The sequence below is a fragment of the Peromyscus californicus genome, unplaced genomic scaffold (assembly GCF_007827085.1).
Source record: "Peromyscus californicus insignis strain IS unplaced genomic scaffold, ASM782708v3 Scaffold_9__1_contigs__length_137607984, whole genome shotgun sequence".
NCBI classification, from domain to species: domain Eukaryota; kingdom Metazoa; phylum Chordata; class Mammalia; order Rodentia; family Cricetidae; genus Peromyscus; species Peromyscus californicus.
The window spans coordinates 97,391,997-97,405,606 of NW_026294617.1; the positions used below are offsets into that span (position 1 = coordinate 97,391,997).

Sequence of the window (13,610 nt, forward strand, 5' to 3'; positions counted from 1 at the left end):
GACATAAAGGGAAGCTAGAACTTCCTCCTCACTGTGATGAAAAAGTCTGAACACCCCTGAGATTTATTATTCTCCAGGTTTTGAATGTAAGCTTAAATTAATGAATACACAATGAAGATGAGTCATTACCACGCTGGAATCAACAATGTTATTTTTCTTAGGCTAAATTAAGTTGCTTTTTTTTATAAGGACTCACAATGTGCAGTATGAGTCATGGAATTCTTGTCCTAGGGCTATCATTCTTGTCAAATTTACCCAGAGAAATGGTGCACCTTTCTCTGGCTTCTTCTGAAATATCTCATTACTTTGTCTCATTTTCAGTACTTGATTCTGATAGCAATACACAATAAGTATATACATCTAAAAATGACAAGGGCAATAAGTTCAAAAAGTACCTGTGATAGCAAAGCTGCTAATATTTCAGTGTGCCATCTTCCTAGGATTTTGTTCACACTCATGATGAGCAGTATGAAACAATAGCTCAAACAAATGTACACCAAGTACTGCAAACTGAAACAATCACCTAAATATCTTTGTTTAAAATAGATTCTCAATATTTTCATATTAATTATGCTTGCTTTGGGTCATAATCTTTAATTATTGAATGGAATTTTAGTAAAGAGATAAGTCACAATTTATTTAATCAACCTGTCATCTTCAGCCATTTAAATTTTATTTCCTTTTTTCCATATTGAAATGTAGTGACATGTTGCACATAAATGTGTAATGTATCCGTTATCACTTCCTTGTGATGGCATTGCACACTAAATGGTTTTAAATCTTTCAAGGCTTTTGAAGCAGGTTATTAAGTTACAATTCAGCCAAGCATGAAGGGCTTTTTTCCCCCAGAATACATTTCAACAATAAAAAACATACTTATGTATGCAAATAAATAAATACATATGAGATAAACCAAAAGCTCTCTGAAAACTACCGCATAGTACCTTATGTCATCATAACTTACATCTTCATTACTGTTAAAGGTGAACATTCAAGACCTAAGTTCTGATTTGTGTAATGCAAGTGCCTATTTGAAAATCTGTGTTTTATTAATCTCTAGGCACTGTTCTTTAAGCAGTAGGGATGACAAGGCTTTATTTTTTGTATGTGAATTCTTACTTAGAATCACAAAAAAAGGTGCTGGTGGTATAGCCCAGTATGCTTGACACCCTGGGTTCAATCCCCAGTGCCACAAACCAAAACAAAAAAGGAATCACAAAAGTGAATATCTACCCAGCATGGATGTATTATAATGTGGATACATTTTGACACCCACTAGCTTGAGATACACAGTGAGTACCTGCATTATGTAGCAAGAATCTGTGTAATGAGCAATTGAGTACACAGACATAGAAAAAATAATTTAAAGGTAAAATATGTAATATGTATCACAATTCTTTTTTTTTTTTCTTTTGGTTTGTCAAGACAGGGTTTCTCTGTGTAGCTTTGTGCCTTTCCTGGAACTCGCTTTGTAGACCAGGCTGGCCTCGAACTCACAGAAATCCACCTGCCTTTGCCTCCCGAGTGCTGGGATTAAAGGTGTGCGCCACCACCACCCGGCGTATCACAATTCTTATGAACAAACAGGTTTTAATTATGATACTGTAGAGTTTACTGCTAGTTTTTGAAGACACAAATAGCAAATAAGGGATAATACACTCCATATGTCTGGTAGCCATGAGAATACAAATCAGACAAGCTAGTTCATCACTGAGAAAGCAGAGGCTAAGTGTTTATTGGTCACAGCAAATTTCAAAAAGAATTGAGGAAATATACCTGACAGCACTCCAAACATGCACAGTGGGGAAAACAGGTTTAGGATAAGTGGAATTAATTTTATTTTTCCTTTGACATCTGGTTAAGATTATATTTTCATAGTGACTCATGCTTTTAAAATACTCTAATAGTATTATCAAGATATATATATATATATATATGAACTACCAAGCTCTTTAAAGTAAATCTGGCTTTAGCTCCTCAATTTCATTCTTTCTTAGTCCTTCTGGTTGACTAGCTCATCAACACAGTTGTTTGGATCTTGGTGTTTGTGTAGATTTTGACTTCTAGGACTAAGATGTGCAATCAGAACACCAAAACCTAATCCATCTTACCATAAATTCCTTTCATGTAGTATTTATTTTATTGCATCAGAGATGATATTAACCAGTTTAGGTTTTTTTTTTCCCTTTACCAATTAGCCCACACATAGAACAAACAAAAAAAATATGTGCTGCATAGATAAGATTCTTCCCCATGGTTACTTCTGGGTCCATTTCAGAGTCCTAGTTAAAAATATCTACTCAGAATGATAAAGCAAAGGGTACATTAGTATTTGGAACAAAACATGAAGGTCCTTGCACAGATCTCCAGAGAACCAGGAATGTTAAGTACACAGGATTGTCTTTCCAATGGGAAAGATGAAAAGTCTGTTTTTCCATCCAGAAAGTTGAAGATTATAAGTGATTAATAAGTAACCTGGTGATCTGCATTATCTGTTGGGCCAGGTCGTATCAAGTTCCTACAACCAGGAACAAGTAATCTAATGGGCTAGTCGTGGCTAGTGATCAAAATGACCCTCACAGCCAGGGGCCTCCTACCACCAGGACCAGAGGAGGCTAAAAATCCAAAGGGTCTCTACATTATCTGTATGACCAAGACTAAGCCAGCGTCTTCCCTAGGCCCCTAAGCTACACAGGTAGCCTATTTCTAGAACCCATCTTTCACACTTCTTTGTGAACTGGGGATAGTATTACACCAGAAAACAATTTTTTTTCAAATTATACTGGGATTAAATATACTAGGAATAAACATCCTGATATTAGACTCTTTAGAAGTCTTGATCCATGTTGAAGAAGTCAATCTGAACCAGGTTTCCATTCTCATCTCCTCAGTTTGCTTCTCTGTCTGACACCTCCAAAGACTCCCTTACATTAATATCATACAAAACTGCTCAACAACAAAAATGACCTGCACTCACACTCACACTCACACTCACACACACACACACACACACACACACACACACACACACACACACACAAACACACACACACACAAACACATTGTAAGAAGTTTTTTTTTTATATTCTTTTTTTCTTCTTTCTTCTTTTTTTTTTGAGCAAACTGGACGTGAGGGGGGTGTAATAGAGGGCAAGGGTCGGGGAAAGAGAGCTTAGGAGAGCGGGAGATCCCAGCTGGATCAACAACAGAGAGGGAGAACAAGGAAAGAGAGACCATGATAAATGAAGACCCCATGGGAACAGGAAGAAGCAAAGTGCTAGAGAGGTCCATAGACATCCACAAAGATACCTCCGTGCTCGCTTCGGCAGCACATATGTGCTCGCTTCGGCAGCACATATACTAAAATTGGAACGATACAGAGAAGATTAGCATGGCCCCTGCACAAGGATGACACGCAAATTCGTGAAGCGTTCCATATTTAAAAAAAAAAAAAAAAGATACCTCCACAATAGACTACTGGCAATGGTCAAGAGAAATCCCGAACTGACATACTCTGGTGATAGGTTGGCCAAACATCCTAACTGTCATGGTAGAACTCTCATCCAATGACTGACGGAAGCAGATGCAGAGATCCACGGCCATGTCCCAGGTGGAGCTCCATGAGTCCAATTGGCGAGAAAGAGGAGGGATTGTATGAGCAAAAGATATTGAGAGCATGACTGGAAAAAGCACAGGGACAAATAGCTAAACTAGTGGAAACACATGAACTATGAACCAATAGCTGAGGAGCCCCCAACTGGATCAGGTCCTCTGGATAAGTGAGACAGTGGATTAGCTTGAACTGTTTGGGAGGCCCCCAGGCAGTGGGACCAGGTCCTGTTCTTAGTGCCTGAGCTGGCTTTTTGGAGCCTGGGGCCTATGCTGGGACACTTTGCTCAGCCTGGGAGAAGGGAGGAGGGGACTGGACCTGCCTCAACTGAATCTACCAGGCTGAGCTGAATCCCCAGGGGAGTCCTTGACCTGGAGGAGATGGGAATGGGGCATGAATTGGGGGGAGGGCAGGCAGGGGGCGGGAGGAGGGAGGACAGGGGAATCCGTGGCTGATATGTAAAATTAAATTATAAAATTAAAATAATAATAATGAGTTCTTTTTTTAATTAAGAGATTTTTAAATTCATTTTACACACCAATCACAGATCTCCCTCTTCCCTCCTCTTACCCCTCCAGCCCTCCCCCTCCAACCCACTCCACATTCCCTCCTACAAGAAGGTAAGGCATCCCATGGGGAGTCAGCAGAGCCTGGTACATTCAGGTAGAGACAGGTCCAAGTCCCTCCTCCTGCCTCAAAGCTGTGCAAGGTATCCCACCATAGGTAGTAGGCTCCTAAAAGCCAGCTCATGCACCAGGGATGGATCCTGATCCTACTGCCAGGGGCCCCTTAAACAGATCAAGCTACCTAACTGTCTTGCTTATGCAGAGGGCCTAGTCCAGTCCCATGCAGGCTCTACAACTGTTGATCTAAATTTCATGAGTTCCCACCAGTTTGGTTTGGTTCAGTTGTCTCTGTAGATTTCTCCATCATGATCATGATGCCCCTTGCTCATAGAATCCCTCTTCTTTCTCTCCGACTGAACTCCTGGAGCTTGGCCTGGTGTTAGGCTGTGGATCTCTGCATCTGCTTCCATCAGTTACTGGAGAAAGGCTCTGTGAGACAGTTAGGGAATTCACCTATCTGATTACTAGAGTAAGCAAGTTGAGACACCCTCTCCACTATTGCTAGTAGTCTAAGCTGGGGTCATCCTTGTGGATTCCTGGGAACTTCCCCAGCACTAGGTTTCTCCCTATCATCATAATGTCTCCCTCTACCATGGTATCTATTTCATTGCTCTCCCACTCCATCCCTGTTCCAGCTTGACCATCCCATTCCCTTATGTTCTCATTCCCCATCTCCTACCCTCCATTGCCCTCCCCGAACCCCAGTTTACTCATAGAGATCTCATCTATTTCCCCTTCCCAAGGCAATCCATGCATTTCTCTTAGGGTCCTCCTTGTTAGCTAGTTTCTCTGGAGATGTAGGTTGCTTTAAATCTACTATCAGCTTATGAGTGAGTACATATCTTATTTGTCTTCCAAGTCTGGGCTACCTCACTCAGGATGATATTTTCTAGTTCCATCCGTTTGCCTGCAAATTTCATGATGTCATTGTTTATTACTGCTGAGTAGTACTCCACTGTGTATATGTTCATTTTCTTAATCCATTCTTTGGTTGAGGAACATCTAGGATGTATCCAGGTTCTGGCTATTATGAATAACTGTAAGAAGTTCTTATGGGCAGTAATTTCATTGGCATAGCGTTCTTGAAATAAAAAAGAAACAAAGAAAAAGACAAGTCATTAAGGATAGTAGGTGAAGGGAGTGATGTGATTTAGAGCATACAGGAACCTTTCTGCTATAACATGGGATAGTTTCCTGTCTGGGTTATAGTGGAGCTCTACACACATGAGAAAGTAGCATTCCACTGTGTAACCTGCATCGCATCGATATGAAAGTACTGGGAAAATGACAGATACCCACGCTCTCTTATACTAGCTGTGTACCATCATGTAATTCTAAAATTATTTCAAAATGCAAGGTTTTTAGAATCTTTCCCAAATACAGGCCTTTTGGCGGCAGAGTGGTGGGAGTACTACAAGTTAACTCTGCTTTTAAAAGTAAAAATAAATCAAACAATATACAACATGCAGGATGCACTTAGGGCCCCTTCTGAAGTCTGTGTTCTTACTCATTTCTTAGATTTAGGGGAAAAAAAACCAAGTTAGTTTATTTTCCTTAGCAATTTATAATATTTATATTTTATTATAATAATACAGCTGATTGGTAATGTAGGCTTCTTGTTCATTACAGATATTTTTATTTTTACATGTCATAGACTTTACTGGTAAATAAATAATGCATCTACTTTTGATTTTTAGAATATGTGGTGATAGGTTCTGGGTTTGTAGACCTTGTAGACCAGGCTGGTCTGAACTTATAACCTTCCTACTTCAGCTTTCCAAATGCTAAGATATAGGCACATATAATACACATGTTCTAACTGTATATAGTATGTTTATCCTTAGCAAATTTATCTGTCTTAAAATGTTTTCTGGTAACAATGAAAGTACTTCACAATTCCAAAAGTAAGTCTGGTGTGATGGCCTATAAAGGTAATCCTAGCACTCAGAAGAATAGCAAGAGTTTAAGGGCCATCTGGGTTCCTTACACAGAGTGATATCTTGTCAAAACAAAAACAAACAACTTCAAAAAACTACTCCCTCAAATCCCCAAACAAATCAACAGCCTTACCATAGGAATGAAATTATAGAAACCTGAGATTTTTGACTTGGTGTTTGGTATGCTCATTAGCTTTCAGGTAAACTGAATTTAAATAATTTTGAAACTGTATTTAAACCTGGATATTACTACGTTAGCTTTTGAAAAATGAACAGAACTTAGATAGACATTAATTCTTGATTTAGAAATTCAGTTAAAGGTGCCATTGGCTTTTGTGGGAATATTTGTGTTTAATTTGCATACTATGGTCAATTATATAATTTGCATACTCTGTTATTTAATATGCAGATGACCTGGGGCCAGTATCTCCAAGCTTTCTGCATTTCTGGAGTTATGTAGATGATCTCCACAACGTAAAACACTAAATAAAGGTCAACATTGTTACCAATTAAAATATCTGCATCAGGGGTGTTTCATCACCCTGTGGAGTGTGATCTGACTACCATGTCTCTCTTACCTCTGAAGAGAATTTGAAGAAGCATAAGCCTGTTTCCTTCATGGATCCAGGTGAATAGCATCAAATGAAACCCCTAAACAAGTCCTGAGACCGGGCACACATGTGAAATATATTCTGTAACCAATGGATGGGCTTGCCTGCTCCTTCTGCCATGATGGCTGTCTTTCTCGTCCCACTTCGTGCCGCTGTTCTTTCCCTTTGGACACCCAAGTTTTCAAGTTATCCTCACTTATTCGAAAACTCTTTATTGACTCCACTCTTTGAAAATGAAGCTAGTGTCACTGATTATGGAAAAAGAGAAAAAAATTAAAGTATTCGACAAGTAGAAAATGAAGAAAAGATGGCATGTCTGTTGCAGCTGTGCATGCAGAACTTCTGGAAGCTCAGTAATAATAGAAAACAAGATAGGCATACTAATATTTCAAGTCTAAAACTGTGGTTTTAAAATTAGAGCAATGCTCCCTAGTAATAACTGGGCTTTCCCTAGACGGTACAAATACAGATTTGTTTTCTTCTTTTCTGCTTATAAGTGCAAAAATTGTTAATAATGGAATTGGATTACTTGTCTCATTAGAAAAAACTTTCTCTAAACTACCAATTGCAGTCAGGCTCTAAGATGACCTCCAACGTACACCTGGTACACATAGCTCTTTGCAAACCCTCTCTTCCTGGGTCAGTTGGACTGAGTGACTGGTTTATAATGAACAGACTGTGGCAAAAATGATTAGGTTTTAGCACCATGGTTAGGTTAGGAGATTAGTAATCTATCTTGGACAATTCACTTCCACTCTACTCTCCAATAATATTCAGTTGCTACCATCTTGGAAGCTGTCTTCTGGGGAGAACACACAACAAAGAGCTAATATCTCTGTGTTACAGTCATCAAGGACCCAGCATCTGACAGTGACCATATGATTGAGTTTGAAAATCCTCCTCCAATTGAGTCCAGAGGTTCCTGCCATGCTAATCAGCATCCTGCTTTTAGCCTGGTGAGAGAACCTGAACTAAAAAGCAAATAGCTTGGTTGTGCCTGATATCTTGAACCACAGAAATTATAATATAACTAAATATGTATCATTGTAAACCACTAAATTTTGAAATAAGATACAGAGAGAGGAGAGAGAGACAGAGAGACAAAGAAAGGGAGGTAGGTGGGAGGAAAGGAGAGAGAGGGGAGAGCATGTGTATGTGCAGATATGCACTCATAAAAGTTCAGAGGACCGTCTCAGGTGTAGTCTTCAATAAAGCTATCTACCTTTTTTGAGGAGACAGTGTCTTCCACTGGCCTAGAACTCACTAATTAGGGTAGATAGGCTGCCAAATGAGCCCCAGGAATTTTATCTCTACCTCACTAGTACTGAGATTATAGGCACAGGCCAACATTCCTGGCACTTACATGGCTACTGAGGATTGAACACAGATCAACTGAGCTACCTCCCTTGCCCCTCCCTTGTTAAGCAGCCACATTTAGCCAAAACTGTCATTATTAACAATGAACTCTAAGGTCTATGAAAGACTAAGAATGTCTACAAATTTCTTCTCTTCAATGTGCATTTAGTTTTAATTTCTAGAGTAAAAGTTTATTCAACATGTAAATTCTACTTTCAGCTCTTTAGCGTATCATAGTTTTACACTCACAAATTCAAGAGCTAAACATGGAAGAGGTCCATACTTTCCATTAAGATCTGGTAGTCTGGCAGAGGCAAGCACATAGTACTAGGTAAGTTGGTGACAATCAGCATAAAATTGAAGAACATGAATAATGGCATAAATAAAGTACAGTGGAGGCACAGTGGAAAGACAAGCTTTCCCAGGGAAAATCAGAGAAGAATCCCCAAAGGGTTCATATGACTGAGCCAGTTCTTGCTAGAGGACACCAACATGACAGGTGATGGATAGATCTTGGGGTGACATTACCTTCAGGTAGCATTTTGCACATACAAAGACAGAACTGTTATCGTGGAGGCCATGCTGGGAAACTAGTGTGGCTATACTCCACAGTGATTTCCTCTGAATGGAAAAGCTCCCTCCTGGGTGGCAGGGAGCAGGGAGACATGAGGCTGGAGAATCTTAGGGAACTCACAAGGGTAAGGGGATACATGGATGTTTGTTTGTTTCCCCAGAAAAAGTTACATAATGTGAGACATGCAATAGTTTAAAGTACACAGAAATGGTGTGAAATGTTTCTACTGGAGCAGGGGAGCCAAATAATGAAAAGAATTAGAAGACAAATAAAGGAATTAAGATATTCTATTATTGGTATTAAAACATCATTACATCTTTTAACTGTGGGAGTAAACTAATTTATGCCATATAAAGATAACTCTGGCATCGAGTGGAGAATTGGTTTTGGTGCCAAATGAAACTAGTTAGGAGGCAATTAAAATAATCCACTATGATAATAGCTGCTATTGTTTTAAAACCCTCTGTAGAAACTAGTATATTCATTTAAGCTTAACAATTATCTCTCTTAATAGAGATAATTCTATCTCACTTATGAAGAAATGGAGGCTTAGATACATTCAATGACCTTTCATATATTACAGCAACTACATAATGCCAATTTAGAGGGATAATAAAGGGGAAAAGATCAAATGTAAACTCGAGAACTGGAAAATATAACAAAACTTAATGTATGTCAATAATAGTGGAGTGAGCAGGATGCTGGTAACAAGAAACTTGGCCAGTAAACTTAGAGATAAAATAGTGGAAACTATTTGTTTTCCAAATTGAGTTCTCAGAGATTAAAATTCAATTAGAATACCTTCAGAGACATGTGAGGAAACTTTATAAGATAAAACATGAAACCGGAGTCCCAAAGGGTGATCAGAAATCAAATGAATTAAAAAAATATATAGCAGAAAGGACATGGCTTAAATTTGCCCAAATTTGGTGACCTTTATAAATTTGAGATTTAAAAAGCTCAAATGATATGGGGCAGAAAACCTCATATAGCTGCATTATGATAAAATTGTTGAGAACACAATATAAAATGGAAAATCGAGAGCCATGAAAATGGAATGTGTACAGAGAGAAATATTACCCATGAATCATTAGCAGTAGTTAAGGGCAGCACATAGTGATGTGACATTTGTTTCAAGTTAATGAAAAGTCCTGGGAAAGAACTCCCTTATCCTTAATTGGACCTGGAAGGATAGAGGCTCAATGTGATGCTGGCCCTCTTGCTAGGAGGTGGGGAGACCTCCCTGCCTGTGAATGAAAAACCAAAAAGGAAGAGCAGAGAGATAATACTTAGTTTCTTGACATGATGTTTGAGTGCTTAATCTACAGCACTCATTTTTTAAGACTATGTATCTTTAGTATAAAACGTTTTGAGCTGACTTTCTGTAGGCTACAACAAAATGAGATCTTATTCTAAAGGAACCTATCCTTCCATCCTGGAATTTCTCAGAAAGAATTAGCTGCCTGTCCTCTTCCTCTATACTCCTTTAGTAGTTCTTGGCACCAATCATATTGTATTATTTTTAAAAACAAACTATGACCTAATTGAGGGTAGAGTTGATCTAAGTTTCTTAGGATCAAAAGATGATCCTTGTGGTAAGTATTCTAGTCATTGGAGAGGTGCTCTTGCAGGGGATATTGGTAGTCCTGCCCCTTTCTATACCTCTTTTTGTTTTGAGGCTTCCATGGAATAAACGGACTTCTTCCATAGCGACTTACATCATGACACACTCAGCACAGGCCAAAGCAACAGAGTCAACCAGTTAAAGGCTGACAAGTTCCAAATTAAGAGTCAAAATCAACCCTACCTCCTCAGAAGCTGATTTATGTCATTTGAGGGAACTAACTCACCAGGGCTTATTAACTGATTAGACCAACTAAAACTACTTTGGTCAAAAGTAACAGAAATCTCAACTCAAATGGGCTTGCAGGTTGTAGGGAATTTATTGGCTTAGGTCATTCAAAAAAAGATCTCCATTGGGAGGGCGTTTTACTATCTGCTGCAGAAAAAGAATACCGAGGAACTTGTGAGGCCTCCACTTAACAGTGAGAGACTATTAGTATAATTAGCATATAGAGTCTGTACACTGCATGAAAATATGAGGACAAGAAGCCTATACCTATTACAACTATTACGTAGTTGCAAGTCATAACTATTACTTCAAGAAAAAATATACAATGGTATCTGATAAAGGAATAATGTTTTCTGTGCTCATGGATCACAAAACTTTGAGCATCATAAAGATCATAAACAGTATTGCATTTCCAGTGCAAAGCATAAATAGCTTAGTAATCATTTAAAGCAGTAAAGGTAGTTACTGAAACTGGTGAAACCTGTCATGATAGGCTAATATTTGAGCATGATAGAGATTAAAGCAATAGCTGAAGCTAGAGGGTTGCTTTGGGATACAGGAAGTACTATTGCAGGCGATGAGAGGGTATCTTCTTTACCAAAGTAAGTTCTCTGTTGTTGGGGTGTCTCACCATGCTTGTATAGTAATTTGAGAAAACTGAAGCAAAACATTGTAAACATTAAGTCAACTCAAAGCTAGACATTTGGAAGTTTTAGTGAAGCCTAAATCATGCTTCAAAGATTTGGTTTTGGTAAACAATCCTATCTCAGATGCTTCTTAGGATGTGCACATCCCTCCTGCCTCCTTAAAATGTATCCACATACCTCTTCTGATGTTTTTTGTTGCCTGTTAGTGACTGCTCTGAGCTCAGTAGTTGGACCCTTGTCCTTGACTTTGCCCCCTTCACACACTCAGCTTCTGTTTTTCATTGTTCTGATCTCCAATGGGTAAGGCTGAGGGTTCTCAGAAGTTATTTGTAACCATCTTCACCATCTGAAAATTGTGCTTTGTTACTTATCAACAAAGTGGTATCATGAAGAAATCATAGTGTAGACCATACTGAACATCTCTACCTTTTTGTGTTAAAGTCTTTATGATGTCATCAGTGGAAAGGGAATACAAATGGCCTCCTGTGTCTACTTCACTGTTCACAGAGAAGCAGTCATTAATTGTCATGGTTTTCTACATTTTTCTTGTCTCCTATCACAGGGAACATCTGGTAAAACAATAGCATTGCTTAATTTATGTTGAAGGGGGGCAACAACTGCATCTTCTTAAGTTCTTTGCCCTACTAGGCCAAAATAAAAAGCTAAAGCTTATAACAGTTATCTCTTCATTACACAAATCCAAACATGCCCACTTCCTAGCTAGCTGGAAAATCTCCCATGTCTATTAAGATTATAGATCCTTACAAAGTTATATAGAAGTATATGACACACAGCAGATATTTACAGCAGGCTGAACTACTTGTTACAATCTCTATTTCCAAATGAATTACCTCGTGAGGAATGGCTAAGCTGGGAAATAAGAAATGGGGTCAGATTCCTTCTGTGAGATCTTCCTTGTAAAAGTTACCCAAACATAATAATGCCACGTGATTGACTTAAGCACACTTCCCAGTGACATGCCATAGCTGACCTGTAATTTTTATCCTCTATGATGCTAGCCCTAATAAAATGACACTTGTGAATGTACATTAAGCTTGCAAAGGGGACAGATTGCATGATTCTGGTTTCTCTCAGATGCCTGTAGGCTATCACAGGTTCCATATGTGAAGTAATTATGTTCACTGAAGGAGAGAATAAATGCTGTCAAAGTGTGTACGGAGAGGGAAAGCAACTATTCTATTGCAGCAGTCGCTAGAGCATTGCCCCCAGACAGTAGCAAGATGTATATGAAAACAAAAATGATGCCAGCCATATATTACACATCTGCTTTTACATTTGTACCCCCTTCAAATGTATATTATACAAAGGCAATAACTTACCAGTGAGTGTTTCTGCTGTCTTCTTTGGCATGTTTTCTGTGGAGCCATTTTGGAATGTGTGGCATGATAGTTATTGAAGGAACGAAAAATATAGATGCTTCTTAGTGCTGTTCCCTCTGCTGAACAGAGAGGTAAAAACTCTGGGAGATCTCTGATCAAGATCTTTAGTCTTGACTTCTTCCTCGAATTATTACCCCTATTCAAGCCGAGCCCGGCTATAGCTACTTTCTTTATACCTGATGGGCATGAGTGGAGAGCATTTCTCCATTTTAAAACTCCTTTACCACTTAAAGCATGTTTTTTTTTTTTAATTTTTGTTTAGAGTGAGCTTACAAGCAGGGTAATAGATGATAATAATACAGTATTTGCTGTGCACTATGTAATACATCAGTTCTCACTCTTAAACTTAGTATCTTAAATAAAGAAGAGAATAATAAAAAAAAAGTCTTAAAATGGTGCTATTGCCAGCCTAGAGCTCATGGGACTTCTCGTGGACATTCTGTCCTTGCTTACTGAAAGTAGTTGTGAGGCACTGGAAGCATTTATTAGGGCTTAGACAATGAACCGGAGGAATGTTCTGTCCCTTTCTTGACTCTGATCCCTACCCTTTGAGGTTGGGATTGACCTCCTGTCCTTCTGTTGAGTGCCCCCTGAGGATCATGTTGTACTTTAGTGACTCTTTGATTGACAAAACAGGCTAAAAAAAAAAAAAGGGCTCTGAATCCCAATTAAAGTGTTTCATGCTCCAGTCTTCTTGGTTGAAAACAAAGCAAAACAAAATCTAGCGAGCTCTTTAGAATTCTAAATCGGATATTAATGTGAAAATAACAAAAATTGGCCCACATACACATAATGGTGTTAAGCAAGGAGTGGATAGAATTGTTTTCCCTTTACAAAGGAATTCTCGTTAAACTAAATAAAAGAGTCTCAGAGTAGATGACAAAATGAACTGTGGAATCTCAAACTGAAAACAAAGTATATTTTGATGTAGAAACATCGCTTAAGAAAAATTGATTTTATTATATTAATCTGGTTCCAAGTGACTTATTGTTATATC

General features: G+C 38.6%; 1 non-coding gene across 1 annotated transcript; it reads left to right on the plus strand.

The window, feature by feature from the left end:
- Positions 1-3,336: 3,336 nt before the first annotated feature.
- On the plus strand, positions 3,337-3,443 carry LOC128106866 (U6 spliceosomal RNA). Its single transcript, XR_008216898.1, has one exon. It is a non-coding gene; the product is annotated as a U6 spliceosomal RNA (small nuclear RNA).
- The last annotated feature ends 10,167 nt before the right edge of the window (positions 3,444-13,610 follow it).